Source organism: Elephas maximus, chromosome 1, assembly GCF_024166365.1.
Source record: "Elephas maximus indicus isolate mEleMax1 chromosome 1, mEleMax1 primary haplotype, whole genome shotgun sequence".
Classification (NCBI taxonomy): Eukaryota; Metazoa; Chordata; class Mammalia; order Proboscidea; family Elephantidae; genus Elephas; species Elephas maximus.
The window spans coordinates 3,536,778-3,559,218 of record NC_064819.1 but is presented as its reverse complement, the minus strand read 5'-3'; the positions used below and the strand labels follow the sequence as shown (position 1 = coordinate 3,559,218).

Here is a 22,441-nt window from a genome sequence, read left to right as displayed (position 1 = left end):
AAAAGGTATAGTAGACTTTCAGGGGAAATTTTATCACATTATCTGCACATTGTTGTCAATATTTGAAGTCAAACCCATTACCATTAAGCTCAGACAATCCTCTTCCTATGGCATGAAGTACTTTTGATTCATTTAAAAAATGTGCTATGAAAATAAGAGGGGCACAGAAAAAAAAGTAGAGAAAAAGACGCCCCCAATTCAAAATAAATAAAGATCTACCCAAGCTCTTCCTCCTTTCCAAGTCTGCCCTAGAAACTGTAGGCACACAGGCGAGCAAGTTTCAGTCACGAAAGAGTGCTCACTTTCCAGTGCGAGAAACAGACATGAAACCAGGTTATTACGGCACCAACACAAAGAGATAGGCACTGAAGGAAAATTATGTGCAAGGTGCCAGATAGGTTTGCCTGCGACGGTTCTGGTTTATGCCTGGAGTCTTGGTATAGTTATTCAGAGCCCTTTCACCCTGCAAATGTCTCCCTTTGGACAATAAATTATGTAACTCAAACCCAAACCAGTTGCCATCGATTCCAACTCATAGCGACCCTATAGGACAGAGTAGAACTGCCCCATAGAGTTTCCAAAGAGCACCTGGTGGATTTCAACTGCCGACCTTTTGGTTAGCAGCCGTAGCACTTAAGCCCTACAGCACCAGGGTTCCCATAAATTATATAAAAAAAAAAGGTACCCTAAAAAGAGCCATGTTAATCAAATCTACCTGAGGTTGTCAGAGATTTTTCCACAGAACAGGACCAAAAATGGATGATGTTAAGAATGCTTTGCTATGCGTATTACCTGCAACCAAATGGAAATGAGAAACGGATAGACTGCCTGACTTGGATTTCTCCCTGGGTTGTGGGATGGGGAGGAGCAGAGTAAGCATTTAACTCATATGGGGAGAAGGGGAGGGACAAAGCAGGACAATCTAGAATCATATTTGGTTTATGGTGTGCACAAGGCTTATCATTTGATGAGCTGTAAAAATGATTAATTCCTGAAGCTCTTGTTACCGAAAGTAGGGTGGGGAAGAACCAGAACCAATGGGGGGGGGGGGGGATTTTAGGAAGACAGGTTAAAGTTCAATATAAGGAAGAACATTTTGCACAGTAGAGGTGTCCTGAAGCAGCATGGGGCTGCCTGTGAGGTTGGGAGCCCCATGTCCTTGGTGGTGTTTGGCAGAGACTATGGTCATGGTGAGCAGATTCAGACACGAGATCATCATCATGTCATTGCTTTGTGATCTGATTATTCTACATGCTTGGGTGTTTTTTTTTTTGTTTTTTGGTAGCTTTAAAGTAAGAATTTTATGTTTGAGAAGACTTCTAGAAGGAAAAAATGTAGAAATGTCATGAAAAAATAGAGTTTGTGTGAACTAAATCCTCTCATTTTTCACTCTAAATACACACCAAGAAGAGGCCAGGGAATGTCAGTGAAGATCTCACTGGGCTTATTCTTTGCTGCTCATGAAAGGAAAGCAGCCCTTCCCCACGTAACACTCGGAGGTTTCCCCGTCTTGGACACATACTCATTTTAAGATGGAGTCGCTGCGAAGCCTTGCTTACCGGTTTGATTTGCATAGCCCTGAGTTACATACGAATGGGACTCCTAGCAAAGCTATCATTAAAAAGAAACAAAGCCAAAGGAAGGAACAAAGGAAACATTCTGTGCAAAGTTTGAAGTTTAGACTGTTTGAGTAATCCTTGTCATGGGAAGAAAGATGTCCGCCCCTTCCCCCACCTAAAAAGAATAGCAGACAAATGACAAAAGGAGGCTCCCTAGAGGTAACACTGGAGCAAAGAACAGGGTAAACTCAAGACGATACACATGAACAGAGAGAAGGGAGTTGGCATAGACACAAGGAGATGCCGCCAAAGACCCTGCATTCACAGCACAAAGACACACGATTAGGTTAGAATCCCTTTGACTGCTTCCCCAGTGTATTAGGTAGAGTAGCTCAGGCCGGACATAAGGAAGGCCACCTTGATGAAGCTCCGCTTTCTCAAAGGCTGAAGAAGGACAGCAACATAGCTATAGGCAGAACCTTCTCAGTGGCCCTTTTATACCAAACTCTTTAATTTCCACGTTTACACCTTAAAATATTTTCTAGTAAACTCAAAGAGAGAAGTCTTCTGAAGGTGGTGGGAATGACTTTAGTTCTTTAGTGGTTAAGCGTCTATGGGCTTCTGACAGGGAACACAACAGAGAACCCCTGAGGGAGCAGGAGAGCAGTGGGATGCAGACCTCAAATTCTTGTAAAAAGACCAGACTTTATGGTCTGACTGAGACTAGAAGGACCCCGGAGGTCATGGGCCCCAGACCTTCTGTTAGCCCAAGACAGGAACCATTCCCAAAGCCAACTCTTCATACAGGGATTGGACTGGACTATAAGATAGAAAATGATACTGGTGAGGAGTGTGCTTCTTGGCCCAAGTAGACACATGAGACTATGTGGGCAGTTCCTGTCTGGAGGGGAGATGAGAAGGCAGAGGGCACAGAAGCTGGCTGAATGGACACGGGGAATACAGGGTGGAGAGAAGGAGTGTGCTGTCTCATTGGGAGTAGAGCAACTAGGAGTGCATAGCAAGGTGTGTATAAATTTTTGTATGAGAGACTGACTTGATTTGTAAACTTTCACTTACAGCACACACAAAAAAAGACTCTATGAGCTTTGAAGTCTGTGAAAACTTGCTTCAAATCCCCAATACTTACACATGGTGAGATATTTAAATTTTCTAAAGTTTTAGTTTCGAGATCTGGAAAAAAAAAAAAAATGATAATATATAGACCCTAGAGTTTTTGTAAAAAGTAAATTCTACAAGTAAATTATGTAACATTTGTAGTATCTGGTAAATAATTACTAATAATTTTTATTCAGCCAAGTTCTATTATCTATTTCTGTAATATTCTCTAGTCACCCATACCATGTTCTGATCATTTATGTCATTACTTTCTGTCTCATCCTTGACCTTCCATGCTATGTTCCAGCTTTGAACTGCCTCAGGACAGTTTACCTTCCCCAGATCCTGTGTCTGTCTCCCTGCTTCAAAACCTCATGCCACTATATTCTTTAAGAGTTATGCCTAAGATTATCAGTTCAGTACCAGCAACAGACAGAAATGACTAATTTAAAATCCTAATAAGAATACATGCCATTTAGAGACCTGAGTGATGCAGTCGGTTTGCAATCAGCTACTAACCAAAAGGTTGGCAGTTGGAACCTAGTCAGTGGCACATCGAAAGAACAGCCTGGCAATCTGCTTCCGTAAGGATTACGGCAAACTCGGGCATTTCTGTTCCGCGGCACACGGTATCACCAGGCATCAGGATCGACTCAAATGTCAATGGGTCTGGGTTTTTTGGTTTGTTCTTGTTCTTGAGTTCTGAAGGCACTCTTCATTTTTTATAACATTAGTCCTGGGATCATTCACATCAGGTGAACAAGAAAAGGATATGAGTATTCTCCTAGTCCTTCCCCACCAGGAGGGTAAGATGACTTGACAAAAGTCCCTCAGTGATCTCAGATGAAGAATCTCATGAGAGGATCAAGAATTCTGGTGCTGGAGAGCAGTGGAATGCAGACGCCAAATTCTCGTAAAAAGACCAGACTTAATGGTCCAGCTGAGACTAGAAGGACCCTGGAGGTTATGGTCTCCAGACCTTCTGTTAGCCCTAGACAGGAACCATTCCCAAAGCCAACTCTTTAGACAGGGATTGGACTGGACTATGGGATGGAGAGTGATACTGGTGAAGAGTGGGCTTCTTGGCTCAAGTAGACACATGAGACTATGTGGGCAGTTCCTGTCTGGAGGGGAGATGAGAGGGCAGAGGGGACAGAAGCTGGCTGAAGGGACACGGAAGTACAAGGTGGAGAGGAGTGTGCTGTCTCATTAGGGGGAGAGCAACTAGGAGTATATAGCAAGGTGTATATAACTTTTGTGTGAGAGAGTGACTTATCTGTAAACTTTCAAAGCACAATAAGAATTAAAAAAAAAAAAAAAATTCTGGTCCCAAATGTGCCAGGTTCTCCACTTACTATGAATAAATTGAGCCTGGAGAGGATGATCCCCCATGTTAATTTTATATTACAATGTCATTTTATACCACACAGTTAAAATGTTTTCTGATTTGGATTGGCTCTCTGGTTACGCACACAATACAGGGCGCAGACATTGTAAATTTGCTTCAATACCTCAAGCAGTCCCTTGTCACCAAAACTATCCCATGGAAGATCACATCAGTGTCTGTGACATAGGCAGGACTTGGCTTCTCAGTATCTACTCATTACAAGTGAGTTTATGTGCCTTGAGGCATATGGCCTTGTTATAGGATCCTGGAGCAAAAGAGTCAGGTATTTCAAGCTGGCCACAAATTTATTGACTCTCACATGCTTGCTTTGTAGTCGTTCCAATAAACTAGATGAGAAATTTCTGATCCTCCCAGCTATCCAGTCCCCAGGACTCCATTCCATGATCCAGAGTCCAGCTAAACAACTGAAGAGTGCTTTTGTGTGACCCTGTGACCACAGGGATAAATAATTGCATACTAATTCTCTTTGAGGCAGAAAATTCTAAACATGGAGGAACCATTTCCCCTTAATGGGAGTCAGAAATCCTGTAAGTGCTTGAAATGGCATTCGCAAGTCTGAATGGTAAACAGATAAAAACAGGAACGCACCAGTTGCACAAATGACTTGCTTGTCACAAACTTGTCATTGCAGTAATCTAACATTTCTTTCTCAGAGCCCGATGGAAAGTATGGAACAAACGGGCCCTGCTGACGTTTTGGCTCTGCTGAGCCTTCGTCTGAGCTACAGACAGCATCTGCAGCAGCTTCCAGTTCTAGGCCCTTTATCTGCTGAAGTTAGCTGACACTCTGCGTGTCAGAGACTGTTGGACTATTGCATTAACAAGTTGATGACAAGCAAATTAGTCCTGCCACTGAAATACTGCTGCTTTGGGCAGGCTACCGTTTTGACCTTCCTTTCATTCTTCAGAAGAACCCTAACAGAGCAGGGCAGTATGGAGACACCGGTATTGCTGTCCCAGACCTGTACAGATAAACGACAACTGCCTGTCTAAGGTTCACTAAAACAACAAAAAATAAATAAAACCAAACCCGTTGCTGTTGATTCGATAAAAGTGAGGTGATAGAGTCAACACACCAGGCCTTTTTTTTCAGGGAGATAGATGGGATTTCTGGTAGAACTTAAATATTGTAGACAAATTGTACCGTTCCAAGGATTCCCTTGCTGGAGCAAAATGAGCGGCACGAAATTTATTTTCTAAATACACAGGCACACACACGCCCTGAGCATGCTTTCTAGAATGTTCATAGTTGGGAAAGTTAAACGAAAGTCATAGACCAGCTTCACACAAAGCTTTTGCCAGTTTTTGGAGTTTCTCCTCTTGGTAGCCTCCCCTAACTTCCTCCTCATTCAGAATAACCTTTGGAGCTATCTAAACCTAGAAGGAGCCGTGGTGGCACAGTGTTAAGTGCTCGGCTGCTACCCATAAGGTCAGCAGCTGGAAAGATGTGGCAGCCTGCTTCTGTAAAGATTACAGCCTTGGAAACCCTATTGGGCAGTGCTACTCTGTCTGCTAGGGTCACTATGAGTCGGAATCGACTTGACAGCAGCGAGTTTTTTTGTTGGTTTTTGGGTTAAACCTAATAAGAGTAAGGCTCTGGTTCCGTGACAGTGCCAGGTGTCTCCTAGTCTCCTCCCAGAAACCTTAGACAGCCCTAAGACACCACCAGTTCGTCCTCAGGCCCAGCTACCAGCAGGGAGTGCTCACACACTGTGCAAATGTCCCCTCTTCTCTGTTTTTGAGGAACCCGCCTCTCCTGGGGACCCACCCAGGAGTGTTGTCTGAGTGCAGGGGTGAATTCCAGCTTTATCAGCCTGCAGAGAAGGAGCCTGTAATGGGAGCCCTGCCTGCTGAGTCCTGCCTCTATTGGTGCCTCAGGCACTTGGAACAATGGAGCATTCTGCCTTAAGACTTTGGCCTTTTCCTAAAGCTGAGCTTCTCTTAGTCACCAAGGTGTCAGATGCCCTCTATCCTTTTCAGGCCTTTCAGAAGGTCTGTTAAGGGTGCACTGGTAGTGTCTTGACTGGTTTAAATATTGACTTGCAAAACTTGCGTTCTCAGGCTTATTTTCTGGCTGGTGCCTCAGGTGCTTTGACTTGAAAAAAAATAAAAATAAAAAACAAGCCAGAACCCATTGCCATCCAGTTTCGGACTCCTAGTGATCCTATGGGACAGAGTAGAGCTGCCCCATAGGGTTTCCAAGGAGCAGCTGGTGGATTTGAACTGCTGACCTTTTGGTTAGCAGCCAAACTCCTAACCACTGGGCCACCAGGGCTCCTGTTTGCAAAAGTCTTGTGTAAAAAGGATGATCATTGTTCAGCCATGACAACCCGGATTTCTGGCCAGAGCAGTGGTGCAGCATAACTTTCTTTTAGGCTTAACATGTGAGCCCCGGTGGTGTCTCCTAGGTGAAACGTTTTACTCTCATCCCAGAATCTGGTATTGTAATCCACGCCTCAGCTCTGTGGATCAACTACCTCTGAGGACAGGTGGGAGGTGGGAAGGGTGTGATGAGAGGGTCCCACGGTTTACAGAGTTGGGGATATGTCCCCGGAAAAGGAAGTAAGCTAGTGTGAGGGGAGAAGGTACTTATATTTCTTGCCAAAGAAAACATGTACATGAACAATTTGAATGTTAGAGTTTTACTGACCTTTTCTTTCTTTTTAAGGTTCCTAACAGGATTTCTGAAGTGATTTTATATTTCCCTTCTTAAGAGAGCTTAAATGGCAAAGAAATAATGTGCTATTTTTGATTCTGAAAAAATAAAAATCTTCTTTATGAGAACGCTCTTTTTAAATACAGATAAGGAAATAGATAATAGCAAAAAAAAAAAAAAAAGTTCCCTCATTCAGAGGCATAGCTGATTAGTCTGTGTGTGTTTTATTATTATTTTATTTACTTATTTGTTTATTTTTAAGAAAGCAAGCAAGGAAGAAAAAACCTCTTGGGCTGGAGTAATTTTCATTAGATCCATAGAATTTTAGGGCTGGAAAGGAGCTTGATGACTTGGGCTATGACTTTGTATCACACTCTGATTTTAGAAATGTGGATACTGAAACTCCAAGATGTTAAATAACTTGACAGAGTTCAACCTAAAGCCGAGGTCTGACTTTCGATTCAGGGAACACCCTCCCAGAGGTTACCTCACATTTGTTAAAACTTTCTCTTGAACGAAGACATTCTCACTTTAATAATTTACATACAAAAAACAACAACAACAAAAAAGACCCAATATAGTCCGGTGGATTCTGACTCACAGCGAGGGCCCTATAGGGTTTCCAAGGCTGTATATCTTTTATGCAAGCAGGCGGCCACAGCTTTCTCCCACGGAGTGGCTAGTGTGTTTGAACTGCTGACCTTTAGGTTAGCAGCCAACCGCTTTAACCACTGCACCACCAGGCCTCCGTCCCATAGTTATTAGCAATTTACGTAGCTGTTCTTAAATCTGTGATGGCATTGCTGTGGAAGTGAAACTGGGACTATTAACAACAACAAGGCCAACTAAGGGAAGTGCACTTGAACGGTTTCCAGCTCTTTCTTCCTAAGCTATGATTTTAGGAGTCCCTAGGTAGGTTTTTTTAGGTAGGTGGAGCAAATGCTTAACGCTCTTGGCTGCTAACAAAGAAGGTTGGAGGTTGGAGCCTACTCCGAGGTGCCTTGGAAGAAGGGCCTGGAGACCCACTTCTGAAAAATCAGCCACTGAAAACCCTGCGGAGCAGAGTTCTACTCTTGTACCCATGGCATCTCCATGAATCCGAACCGGCTTGACAGCATCTGGTTGATCGAGCTGTATTTTGTCAGAGTGGTGTGAAGCACCTTTATTATTTCAATTAGTTTTGTTCTCTTGTCAGCCTTCAAAGAAACATTTACACCATTCCCGTTTTGGTATCTGAAAACGTGTTTTTTTATTCCTTTAATGGAAAGCCTGGAGACGTAGTGGTTCAGTGCTATGGCTGCTAACCAAAAGGTCAGCAGTTCAAATCCACCTGGCGCTCCTTGGGAACTCTATGGGGCAGTTCTACTCTGTCCTGTAGGGTCACTATGAGCAGGAATCAACTTGATGGCAATGGGATTGGTATTCCTTTAATGGGGTCCTGGTGGCACAGTGGTTAAGATCTCAGCTGCTAACCAAAAAGGTAGGCAGTTCGAATCCACCAGCTGCTCCTTGGATACCTGTGGGGCAGTTCTACTCTATCCTGTAGGGTAGCTTTGAGTCAGAATCAGGCAACAGGTTTTATTCCTTTCATAAGTATTCATTCCAGCAGGCCATCTTCTAAGATTCTTGTAGATAAGAAATCATTTATCAGATTAAAAGAAGTGTGTCTTTATTCACACTTCTAGCCATGTTTGAGAGTCGGGCCTTATAATTGTTAGTTTCAGTAAAACACCAATTAAGTGAAGCATCAATGTTTTTGTTTTCGTTTTCTCTAAAAAAACATAAGAGTTTTAAAAAAATGCATTTACCTTTTTGCAGCTATGGCAATTATATACTCTATTTTCATTTATGCAAAACTTATTTTTGAGGGTTTTCTTTTTGTTTCGTTTCTCTATTTTTGCATTTTCCAAACATCTGTACCATGGCGAGAGTAGCAGTGGCTGGCACTTTTCCTCCACGTTGTGAGAGAAAGAGAATTGGCTGGAATAAAACCTTGCTTTCCATATGGTCAGCTTGAAATACAGCATTGAAAAGGTATCGTCTCTTTTTTTCTTTTCTGACACCAGAGGTGAAACCCAGAGGCAAATAGCAATATTGAAGCAAAGCCACCTGTCGCTTCACATCAGAAAAGTCCTTGGCAGCCCATTCCCCACTTCACCAGTTGAAAAACCTAAATGGATGATCTTTGTGTATTTGTGGTATGTGTCTGTATCAAAAATATAACCCACTGGCCACTCACTTAAGGAAACCTAGGTTCTACACTTAGTCAATAAATGCATTGAAAGTCTTGCTATTCATTCAACAAAACGATCACTTTGTCAGTGTGTTTGCTTGTGAAATGCTTATTGATTCCTGGAATATTGGGGTTCTGTTGTCAGGGACAGTGAAAAGAAGATAACGCCAGTTCCTTCTTTGACTTTGGTCAGTTCTACTTAGGAAATGCAGTGGCCTGTTTCTTTTAAATTTTTAATGTAAAATATTTTAAACACAGAGAAGTATAAAGAATAACATGAAAACATGAGAAGCCAGCACCCAGGTTTAATAAATCTTAATAATTTGAAATACTTAGTTGTGAACCTATTTTTATATTTTATTATTCTGGTGTAAAGTATATACAGTAGAAAACAGACACACAAATGAAGTGTGTAGCTTGATGAATTTTTAGGCAAGTGTACCTCCAGGGGACAACCACCCAAATCAAGATACAGAACATATATAGTACTTGAGGAAACTCCTTTGTACCTTCTTGCAGGCGATGTTTTCCAAAGCTTTAACAAAAGGTTCAAAAGAAGCAAAACTGTTCTGACCTCTATCACCATGAATTAGTTTTATTTAAGTCACACACTGTGCCAGGAAACCCTGGTGGCACAGTGGTTAAGTGCTACAGCTACTAACCAAAACGTCGGCAGTTTGAATCCGCCAGGTGCTCTTTGGAAACCTTGTGGGGCAGTTCTACTCTGTCCTGTAGGGTCGCTATGAGCCAGAGTTGACTTGACGGCAATGGGTTTGGTTTTGGTTTATATTATGACATGTAAAGTATATTAAAGTTTATTGATTGCTTCTCTCGTTAGACAGTTTCGAATGTCTTCCAATCACAAACGATACTGGAGTTAGCATTTTTATAAATGTGTGTACATGGAGGTGAAATTGCTAAACTGTTAGAAACATGCATTTTCAACTTAACTAGGTTTTATAAAATTTCTCTCCAAAGTAGTAGTAGCAGTTTATGTTCTCACTTGCATTCTGTGAGAGTAACCGTTTCTCTACATACTTGACAAGAATTTAGAAAAGTCAGGCTTAAAATTTGCGTCAATCTGATGGGGGTTAAATAATACCTCATTTAAATTTGTTCACTTATATAGCCCATTTGGGATTTCCTGTTTTGTGGATTACCTTTATCTTTTTACCATCTTTCCAATGGGTCGTTTTGCTGTTATTGATAGTTTGGAGGGTTTTTTTTTGTTTGTTTGTTTTGGCTTTTGTTATTATGGTTTTAATATTCTAGATTCTAACACTTTAGGCTATATTGACTACAAATATCTTTTCTCAATTTGTGGTTTCTTTTTTTACTGTGTCTGTAGTGGAATTTGTTTTTTTAAAGCTTCTAATTTTCATGCAGTTAAGTTTACTGATGTTTTCCTTTATGGTTTTATGTCATTTGAGAAATTCTTCTGTTCCCCAAGGTCACAATGAAATTTTCCTGTATTTTCTTTCAACAGATTTAAAGTTTTGCCTTTTATATTTTGGTCTCTATTCTTTCTAGACTTTATTCTGGTATATGGTATTTTTCATGTGAGGAGCCCTTGGTGGCACAGTGGTTAAAGCACTCGGGTGCTAACAGAAAGGTCAGCGATTGGAATCCGCCAGCAGGTCCATGGAAGGAAGATGTGGCAGTCTGTGTCCATGAAGTTTCACAGCCTTGGAAACCCTATGGGGCAGTCCTACTCTGTCCTGTAGTGTTGCTATGAGTTGGAATTGACTCAACAGCAGTGGGTTTGGTTTGGTTTGGTTTGGGTTCTACATGTACTCAATTTTATTCAATTTATTCTTCTTTCCATGTGAATAACTGATTATCCCAGCACAATTTAATGAATTAATTAATCATTTAGCCACTAATTTGTAATGCCATCTCTCTCCTACATCAAATCTGTTTTTAGGACCTTATTCCAGCCCAGTGGACTGTTTATCCTTATGCTAACACCACTGTTCCTTAATTGCCATTAAACCCATTGCCTTCGAATTGATTCCTGTTTATCTTTCTGTTTCTTATTTTAATGGAAATACTTTGGGAATGTGGTGTTCATTTAGAATTTTGGTAGATGAAAATTATTGCATAAAGAGAGTCATCACCATCTTTCTAGTTTGCTCTGTTTTTTTTTTTTAAATCAGAAATACTAGACAAAGTTTATCTAATACATTTTCTGCATCAATAATATGATAAAATTTCCCATTAATGTGGGAATGTTTTATATGACAATACGTGTCCTGCTATTAACCATTTCTTATATTCCTGGAATAAACAATAGATATCTATATCTAGATACAGATATATGGGTGTGTGTATGTCCACTGTTGAATTTAATTTATTGATATTGTATGTAGTATGTTTGCATAAGGTAGCTTCATCTTTAATTTTCTTAAACAGTTTTTGTAGAATTTTAGTATAATGGTGATTTCAGCTTCAAAAAGAAGTTAGGTAACGTTTCCTTTTTTTCTTTTCTTGAGGCAGTTTTTATATGATAGGGACTACCTATTCTTGAAGATTTGGTTAAACTTGCCTCTAAAATCATGTGGACCTAGTATTTTTTACCAGTAGGGGCTGAGGAGGGTCCCTGGGTGGCAGTGCAAATGGCTAAGCACTTGACTACTAGCCGAAAGGTTGGTGTTTGAAACCACCCGTAGGCACCTGGAAAGACAGGCCTGGTGAACTGCTTCCAAAAGGTCGAAGCCTTGGAAATCTTACGGAACTTTTCCACATAAGTCGTAATCAACTTGACAAAAAACTAACAACAGGAGTTGAGGGATGTAGGGCAGACTTTGGTTATCAGCTCAGCTTCCTTTATGGTTATTCATTTATTCAAGTGTTCCATTTCTTCCTAATTCAAGTTTGGTAAGTTTTATATATATATGTATACGGTCGCTATGACTCGGAATCAACTCCACGGGAATGAGTTTGGCTTACGGTTTATATAAATAGACAGACAGACACACACATAGGTATAGATATAAGAAGCCCTGGTGGGGCAGTGGATAAAGTGTTCCACTGTTAACTGAAGGTTGGAAGTTCGAAACCACCAATGGCTTTGAGGGAGAAAGATGTAGCAGTCTGCTTCCTTAAAGATTTACAACCTTGGAAAACCTGTGGGGTTGCTATGAGTCAGAATCAAATCCATGGCAGTGGGTTTGCTTTTTTTGTTTGTTTGTTTGTTCATTTAGATAGATAGACAGACAGACAGATAGATGATAGACAGATAGATAGATGATAGATAGATAGACAGATAGATACAGATACATTTTTTTAGAAAAATATACAGTTTGCTGTTCATCCACAATTCAAATTTATTTACATAAAGTTGTTCATAATATTCTTATGATTTTTAAACTCTTTTTATCTTTAATTATGTCCCTGGGTGGTACAAATGGTTAACGTGCTTGGCTGATAAGCAAAAGGTTATGGGTCCAAGTCCACCCACAGCTACCTCAGAAAAACACCTGGAGATCTCCTTCCAAAAAATCAGCCATTGAAAACCCTGTGGAGACCACGAGTCATGGGTCAGCACCGACTCAACGGCGACTGGTTTTATCCCTCATATTATTTATCTGAGCCTTTTCCCTTCTTTTCCTTTATAGTTGTTAGATATTTTTTTGTTTTATTTACTTTTTGCAAAGCTGGTTTTTTATTTTATCTTCTTTATTTTTTATTTTTTGTTGTTGTTGTGTTCCATGTCATTACTTTTTGTTTTTATAAGCATTGTTTTCTTACTTCCACTCTCTTATACTTTTAGACCACTTTTCTTTTCTAGCTTCATGAGTTGAATTATTACTCATTTACTTTCAATAATATTTTTATTTTTAAAAATGCATTCCAGACTCTAAATTATCCTGTTTTTCATTAGCTGCCTACCATGTTTCGATAGGTAGTTTTTTTTTTAATTTTAAATATATTTAATGTCTGTTTTGATTGTTTTTTTTATTATTATTTAATGGAGTTATTTGGAGTATATTTTTACTTCCTAAACATGTATTTCCTCTATTTTTAATATTTATTCTAAATTTAATTGCATTATAATGAGAGGATGTGTTTTACTGGTTTTATTTGAAAAAAAAAAAAAAATCTGTAATTTCTCCTGTGACCTGGTACATGGTGGTACGTAGATTTTACTGGTGTGTTTTAAACCCAGAGATGGCTTACCTGTTCTTGAGCGGTTATTCTAACATTTTTCTACTAAAATATAAAATCAGTTTTTTAATTTTCTGGATTTCTCCTTAATATAAAAAGGAGTCTGACATGTTTTGTCTACAAATTAAGCATCAATCTTGTTATTGTTATAGTTGAAGAAAGTTTTAGTTTTACCTATTCGCTTTTAAACATATACAAAAATGGTCATCATTGATTTTTATCATCGCTGTTTGATTATATTTGCCTAGCTATTTTAGTTATCTATGTCCACCATAATTCTTGGATTCTATCTTTCTTTCTAAAAGGCTCACTCTTAGTAATTTTTTAATGAAGGCCAGGTGTGGTACTCTCTGTTTTGTATGTCTGAAATGTCTGTGCCTTGTATTTTAAAAATTTATCTGAGTATTTTTGTTCAACGTATTGAACATATAACTCAGTTATATCTTTGATTATTGTTTTGTCCACTATTATCGGTTAACAGAAATCTGCTATTCAACCTATTTTTTGTCTCTTTGTAGGTAATTTGTCTTTCCCTCAGGAGTTTTTCTATACCCTTGATGTCTTACAGTTTTTCTAGAAATGTGTCCGGATGTGCACTTATTTTGACTTATTAGTAATGGAACTCAAGATGAACTTTTTATCTGAGAGCTCCAATTCTGAAAAATTCTTAGCTTTTTTTTTTTTTCCTTTAATTGTTTCTTTGTCATTTCCTCTATTTTCTTCTTCTGGAATTCTTAGAATATATACGTTGGTGTTTCCTTGTCGATTTACCATATCTCAAGTGCTTTTTCATTTTTTAAAAATTTATCTTACTTTCTATAATTTTTTCCAAAGTAAATTCCTTCACATTACCTTTCAACACTCTTGATTCTCACCTTGAATTGTCCTGTCTCGTTATTCCATCTGTAGCACTTCTGTGTCAGTGAATATATATTTATTTTTAAGATTTCTGATTGATTCTTTATCTTATTCACCTTTTCTTATTTTTCACTGTTTTTATTTAATAATTTCTTGTTCTTTTACAGATACGATTCCTTTATTTATCTCTGAGCATCCCAAACATACTGATGTTAAGGTCATGGTCAGACCATCCTATAAAATCAAATTCACCTGGAGAGAATGTTCTAATTATTGATCACGCTGGTTGTTTTTCTTAGCATTAGATTTCTTGCTGGGTTTTAGAATTTTGTTTGCAGGTTAATGTTGATTATAGGCTTTTTCTGCTGTTTCCTGGTTTTCTTTTCCTTGTTGTTCTTCTTTGCACTTGCCTCTTTCTGGATCCCTGGGCTGCTGGTCCCAATTCAGATCTTACAGTGCAAGCTTTCAGTTTCTCCTATGAGAGCTTTTGATCATGAGGGTGTCTTTATTCTTCCTTCTCTCAGGGTCTGCCACTCCTGTAGAGGCTGTTGCTTCCGTCAAGAGTTAGCCAAACTTTTTGCAGCCTACAGCTTGACATAGTGATCCAGGCTCAGGTGCATCATTTCACACAGCGCCCTTTGTGGCCCCGTTACTCCAAGGAGGTAGACTTCCCGCCACCACCATGTGCTTCTGGATGCAGATTTCAGCAGCCCTACGGCTTCAGCCCTGTTCACTGCTTTGAGTTTCTGTTCCATTTCTACTTTGCAGAAACAATTGTCTTCTTTTTAAGTCTGAATCTACTTTTTTCTGTTTTCTCCTGTTATATAGTACCCAGAGTTAGCCAAACTACTAGATCTGAGGACATAGTTTTCCAGGACTGCCCTCACTTCTGACGCCAACTATAAGTTTGAGGGTTCCAAAACCCACTCTCAGATTCAATAATTTGCTAAAACTCACAGAACACACTGAAAGCTACTGTGTTCACAGTATGGTGTATTACAGAGTAAGGATGCAAATTAGAAATGGCCAAAGAAAGACACAGGAGCCCTGGTGGCACAGTGGTTAAGAGCTCTGCTGCTAACCAAAAGGTCAGCAGTTCAAATCCACCAGCCGCTCCTTGGAAACTCTATGGGGCAGTCCTGCTAGGGCCTATAGGGTCACTATGAGTCAGAATCAACTCTACGGCAATGGGGGTAAAGAAAAACACACACATAGGGCTGCATCTAAGAGCATCCCAAACACAAAGCTCCCATTGTCCTCAGGACATGTCATCCTCCTGGAATTGTGTGACAAAATACATGGAGTATTGCCAACCCAAGAAGATCACTCAAATTTGGTGTCAAGAATTATTATGTAGGCGTGTTTGATTGATTGATTGATTGCCCACATGATTGAATTCAGTTTCCAACTCTCCAGTCGCCGGTGGTTGCAGGGCTGATACCACATGGCCCGAGGGGCCTAACATGAATCGTCTCGTTAGCATGAACTACCAGGTGTGGTCTGGGGGGCTCACTGTGAATAATAAAGAGACCCCTATCACTGAGGAAATTCTGAGTGTTTACAGGTTACCACCCAGGAGCTAGGTCAAAGGTCAAACCCCTCTCTGGGCAAGCCCAAATACTTTACTACCAGTCACCACCAAGTCGATTCCAACTTACGGGGACCGCATGTGTGTCAGAGCACAGCTCTGCGCCATAGCGTTTTCTGTCACGGTTTTTTTTTTGGAAATAAATCACCAGGCCTTTCTTCTCAGGCACTTCTGGGGGGACTCGAGCCTCCAACCTTTCTGTTAGCAGCCAAGCACATTAACCATTTACACCACTCGGGGACTCCAAATACTTTACTACACATATTATATCTTTTTTTTTTTTTTCAGTTAACAATCTGGATCCACACTCCTTTGATTTTACTTCTCTTTAATTGATGAGACACTTCATTTAAAAATAAATATTATAAATAACCTTACTATTATTGCATGTTTGGTTGAGCTAAACACTGAGCTTTACATGTATTACCTTATTCAATCCTCTCTAAAATCAGTTATTTTCATTCCCATCATCTAGAATAGGAAAATAAAATAAAGAAATTAAGTAAATCCCCCATTAGGAAAGACATTATAACTCGTAAGAAGTAAGATTTGAACTTAGGTTTCTCCAGTATCAATGCTAGTGATCTTAACCCGTAAACCCATTGCCGTCAAGTCGATTCCAACTCATAGTGACCCTATAAGACAGAGTAGAACTGCCTCATAGAGTTTCCAAGGAGCAGCTGGTGGATTCGAACTGCCAGTCTTTTGGTTAGCAGCCAAACACTTAACCACAGCACCACCGGGGCCCCAGTGATCCTAACGACTCCCCTCTAATTAACTTCTCTGTGTGTGTATGTATGTGTGTGTGTTTAATCTGTGTTATGGTGTTTGTTTTTAATAAATTAGTTAAATTAACTAATATTATTGTTGCAAAAGATATATCTGATCCTACCTCAGAAATCTTACTTTATATTTCATATACATATATATGTATAAAATGCTTCCTTAGTCTTTTCTGTCTCACTCTCTGTCTTGATATGAGACTATGCTTATTTGCTTGCTATCAGTCTGGTATTTTGGAAATCATAAAGCATGGGTTATTTTTCTAATAATGATTACTGTTAACTTTGTAAACATTTGGACCTATTTTCTTTACTTATCATCACCATTGATGGAATTGCATACTACATGACATGAGAAATTTAGCATGCACTTTGTTCATTTCCTTCCTCCTATCACCTAATTTCTCTCTCTCTCTTTTTTTTTGGGGGGGGTTATAATTCATCATTTTATTATCTATACCTAAGATTGTTATTAATTTTTATGATGTCACAGCGGCAAAGATCATCACGAGAAACCAGGTCACTTATTGTGAGTAGTCGAAAGTTCCTAGCACAGTGTACATGCTTAATAGATATTTGTTGAGTGTCGAATGAGTGGGCCTGTTTTGTGTACAGACATGTGCACACAGAGCAAGAAAACATAGCTGAGTCTCTCTGTGGCACTGGATGACCCACCTATTCATTTCAACCTTGGATTTTGTAAACTGTTAAAATGCCATACGACTTAATAAATACTCTTTCTCTCCATCCTTCTGTTAAGCAAATACGGGCTCTGTGAACCAACCCTTGGCCATGAATAGAGCCTCTATCCAAGTTAGTCCTGCTAGTTGCCATTTCCACATCTGCCCCTTCTGCCCAGTTCCCTCTCCCCCACAAATAACAAATATATTTGGCAATTCCCATTCTCACATCAGCGACTACTGATAAGTTTTCATTTGACACGTACTGTGAGATTCTTGAATATGAGGTAGTGACTCAATAGCAATCATGGTATCATATTCCGTGGCTAATAGCCCATATTCTTTCCAGAATAGTTCACGTTGTTTGCTACATTCAATGGAGGCATTTTGAAGTAGGCTCTATTGTTTTATTTTTTAAGTATAGCTCTTAAAATCCTAAGCTATTAGTCAAAGGAAATTCTTTATATAAATTTGCTGGGAAAATTTGGTTTTTCATTGAATACCACTAGATATTGCCAAAAAACTTAATGATGATTTGCAACATGCTATACAAAAGACACTGTACTTCTATTGTAGCAAAGCAGATTAAATCCAACAATGAGATTAGCAAGAAAAAAGCCAACTGGTGTAAGCTGGGTCGTTTACTGATGTGCAAATTTTATGAAAATTTTAATGACACATTTGATCAATTTGTTAGAAGTACATATTATTCTTGTTTATAAGAACACTCAAGCCTTCTATGTGGAATGATTTAACAATTTTTTATCCATAACAACAGATTGAAATTAAACTGTCTTTCTAGCTATTTCTCTTCTTTAAATTGTAAAAATGATTTTTTATTATTCTCTATTTAAAAGACACTGAACTGGGAATCAGGAGCCTTGGCTTCTTTTCTCAGTTCTGTCATTTAACTATTTTCTATGACCTTGGGCAATTCATTGTACTCTTTGGGCCAGTTTCCTCATTTATGAATGTCAAGAGTGGGGCTTGATACTCTCTAAAGTCCCCTCCTGTTCTTATGTCCTGGTATTCTGCATTTGTATCTGCCCATCTATGACATATAAATACAAATAAATACACACATATGAAAACATAACAGCATATAGATTTCATCCAGCAATAGCCTAAGTGTCAACAAAATTCAAAAGGAGATATCCAGGAATGGGATTAATTTTTCCCTCAATAAGGCAGTTGAATTTAGCCAGTAGATAAATAACTGGCTGGGAGTTACTGTAGGTACTCGATCAGCATTGAATGGAATAATCTGGAAGGTAGACCAGGCAGAGATGATAAGCTGAGTCAAGGCCAGGCTATGGTGATAGAATCAGGATGAGATGGAAGTAAAAGCTACAGAGATACGGAAATACATATTTGTTCAAAAAGAACAGCTAAAAGGAATATAAGTACAAATACCTAATGAACGTATGAAAAAAATATTGGCACTAGCACTCAAAGGCATGGTTTATAAAGAGACTAATTCTAATTCTCTATGCTGGTAACTAGGTAGTAACACTGACACTCATCTGTTTTGGTAGAGGTATAACACAAACTTCTGGAAAGTAATCTGGCATTATATTATCAAGAACCTTTCTTTTAAAAAGTCATGGTGGGGCAAATGATTTGACGACTAGTCAAAAAGTTGGTGGTTCAAACCCACCCAGAGTTGCCTCGGAAGACAGGCCTGGTGATCTGCTTCTGTGGCGCATCCTTTAGCACGAGATGAGGAGAACTAGGTGGTGCTGGCTGCCATCACTGAACGTCGTAATCAAAGATTCCCTAGAAGAATCTTGACCAAATGGGGGAAAATGCAGAAGAGAATTTCAAATTCTCATGGACTCTAGACTTTCCAGAGCCGTGGAGAGTGGAAGAGCCCCTGAATCTATTGCCCTGAGATAATCTTTAAACCTTAAACCAAAAATATCCTCTGAAGTCATCTTAAAATGGAATGATAGTTTAGCTTAACTAGTCAAAAAAAAAAAAAAAAAGGCTTGCCTTGAGCATTATGCTCTTTTAAGAACTATCTCTATGGGATCAAGTCGACAACAGCAACTCGAAAGATTAGACAGAAACCCTAGGTGGCAGTGAGTTTATATTGCTGAGGGGGGAACAACGAAGAAACGGAGGGTGAGAATTGTTGCACAACTCAAAGAATGTAATCAATGTCATTAAATTGTATATGGAAACCCTGGTGGCACAGTGGTTAAGTGCTACAGCTGCTAACCAAGAGGCTGCCACTTCAAATCCACCAGGTGCTCCTTGGAAACTCTATGGGGCAGTTCTACTCTGTCCTATAGGGTCACTATGAGTCGGAATCGACTCAACAGCAGTCAGTTTGGTTTTTGGGTTTTTGGAAATTGTACATGTAGAAAACTGTTGAATTGATGTATGTTTTGCTATGTATATTCTCAACAACAACAACAAAATAAATAAAATTTGGGAAAGAAAATATGTGGTCTGGGGACCAGAACTGGAGTGTGTACTTACTGCCTGTTACCAGTGAGATGAGTACAGAGATTGAGAGTGAGCATTTAGAAACTTTTATAGCAATTTGAAATAGTAATTTTATGTATTTTCAATCTAATAACTAAAAATAAGCCTTATTTAAAAAAAAAAAAAACCCTCTGGAGCGGTTCTACTCTGCATACATGGGGTAGCCATGAGTTGGAATCTACTCGATGGCAGCTAACAACATTTTCAACAACCTTTCTTTAAAAAGGTCATCTTTTGACGCAGTAATTTCACTTCTAGAAATCAATTGGTGTTTAACTTCGTCTCAATCTATAAAAACAAAAAAAAAAAACCAAACCCGTTTCCATCTAGTCGATTCCAACTCATAGCGACTCTACTGGACAGAGTAGAACTGCCCTGTAGAGTTTCCAAGGAGAGCCTGGTGGACTTAAACTGCTGACCTTTTGGTTAGCAGCTGTAGCACTTAACCGCTACATCACCAGGGTCTCAGTCTACAGGAAGTAAAAACTCAGACAAAGATTTATGTACAAAGATGTTCATCACAATGTTGTTTATAAAAGTGAAAGAACAGAAAAACCATCTTAAAAATATTCAGAATATTCAAAATCTGAATATTTGAAAAGATATATATATCATTATAGGTAATATATACATATATCTATACGTTATTATTGAAGATATTTTAAAGGGTATTGTTATGTTATGAGGAAATGCTCATAAAATAACGCAACCGAAAATGCCAGATTAAAAAGAAAGAAACTTGTATACTTAATATCTCAAATGAGAAAAATTAAAATTAGAAAAATATGTTTTTACATTGGAAGGAAATACATTGAAATATGAACAGTAGTTATCTCTGTATGGCGGAATTAAACTTACATTTATTTCTTCTTTGGCCTGAACTTTCTAAATGCTCCAAAAATAGCATGCATTACTCTAATGATTAGAAAAATAAAAAATTTAAGCAACCAGCAAATAATGTATCCCAAATTTGATAACAATTCAATTTAAGAATACTTGTCTACTATGTGCTATCTCTTAAAGGAATTAAAACGTTTTGCTTTTCAAACTTATTAAGCTTCTGAAATATCTAGGGTATAGATTTTCATCTTCCTCAACCTGAATAGCATCTTGTTTCTATTTCCCAGTTTTTCTCAGTCTCTCTATTCCTTTTTGGACCTTTACATTTGCCTGAGGTCATCAGCCTGGCTTTGACATACCAGAACCTAATTTTCTTTAGTCCATCTGTCAGTTCTGACATTAATATTCTCAAACCATATTTCCATTTATATAAGATCATCTCTTATCTCAAGGGAAGAACCCTATATCACTTTTTCTATTTTCAGTTGTTTTTAACATCCAAATTTTTTCTTCTTGTATATATTTGATAGTCTAATAGTAGCCTTTTGAGTAATTGAAACAAATGAAAATGAACTAAAGGACAAAGTCAGTGTGTCACTGTAGAGTCACTTTTGTTGGGTGGGATAAAGTACTACTGAGGAAATTTATTAGGCGGCTGTCTCAAGAATAGAATCTCAGCTGCTCTATGTAAAAATGAATAAACACAACAATTTACTTGGCTCCGTACCTAGAAATTTAGCCAAAAAAGAAACCCAGTTGGGTGCCAGAAAGAATGAACCAGATAAAAGTTTTATCGGCTCAAAATATGCAAGTAAGTTAGTCTTCCCCCCTTTCTAACAAAACTGTCTAAGTGAAAATTCAATCTTCTTAAAAATCTAAATTCTTTACATTAGCCAGTGGCAAAGTGCTGGGGTAACTAAAACTTTCCAGACCTCACCCTCTTTTCCTTCTTCTGCCAGGAGAATGAACCGCTCACCCTTCCCCAGGACTCCACTGTCTGTTAACCCAGAACCATTTGTACACAAGCTGGATTCTCTTCCAGAACGAAGTCCAGTGGAGACAAAGGCTGTGTCTTATTTCTCTTCGCTACCTCAGGCTCTGGCAAAGCACGATTGTTGAACGGATTCACAGCTCAGTGTAGATGAATTTAGTGGCTATGAGATGGTCTTAGGAAAAAGTTACTTGGATACAAACACGCACACCCTGTATATTATTATAGAACCCAATCTTACTAGGATTTATGAAAGCTCTTTAACAATGATAATATCGCCCAATAGAGAACACCTTGGAGAGTAATCATCTTTCAAGAACATGTTTGTCTACAAGGCTAAGAGTTAAAATGGTGTAGGTCTTAAGAGGTCTTTCAATTATTAGTGTGTCACCCATGGCAAGTTACTAAATCTCTCTGAATTCGTTTCCTCACCTGAAAGATGGGAAGAAGAATAGTGATTATCTCCTGGTTCTTGGTGGAGGGATTGAATGAAGTCTTGCATATCACTTAGCATACTGCCCAGCAGGCACTTGGGCTCTCCTTTGTAGAGCAAATGCCTCCCAGAGCAGGTCCCCGGTACACAGGCATCTTAAGGACTGAGGTCACAGGAAAGGGTTAAGAGCAGGCTCTCTCTGGACACAGAATCTGAGCTCTTAAGTACAAAGCCAGTGCCTTTCAGACTTCAGTAACACAAGAATTACTTGGGAAACTTGTTTAAAATGTAGACCTTGGAGTTCCACCTCAGGAGATACTGATTCAGTTGATTTGCTCTGAGGTGTGAGACCCTGAAAGCTGTATTTTTAATGTGCCTGCCAGGGAGTTCTGGTGCGTCTGGTCTAAGACCATCCTCTGAGTAAGCCTGGCATCATGACTCCATCTCAGCCTTCTTCAGGGATCGTCTCCAGTCCCCGAGGTATCATTCCCCAGGACTTACTCCGCTAAAGGCCTATGTGGCTTTACTGTCAGGAGCTTTGCAGCCCTCAACCCTGTGCCCCGCCCCAGTGGAGGCAGAAGAGAATAGGAGAGACAGGGTCAGTTGGGAAAACCCTAAGTAGCTGCAGTAATTATCTGCTA

At 39.1% G+C, this 22,441-nt stretch overlaps 1 protein-coding gene across 6 annotated transcripts in view; it reads left to right on the top strand.

The window, feature by feature from the left end:
• Nucleotides 1-22,441, top strand: part of ZBTB20 (zinc finger and BTB domain containing 20) — a 356,126-nt gene that overhangs the window by 60,334 nt on the left and 273,351 nt on the right. Inside the window, exon 2 of one of the 6 annotated variants that reach the window (XM_049887516.1) lies at nt 8,673-8,772. The exons of the other annotated variants lie outside the window; for them this stretch is intronic. The gene's annotated coding sequence lies outside the window, so the exon portion shown is untranslated. The remainder of the gene's footprint in view (nt 1-8,672; nt 8,773-22,441) is intronic. 6 annotated transcript variants of the gene reach the window in all.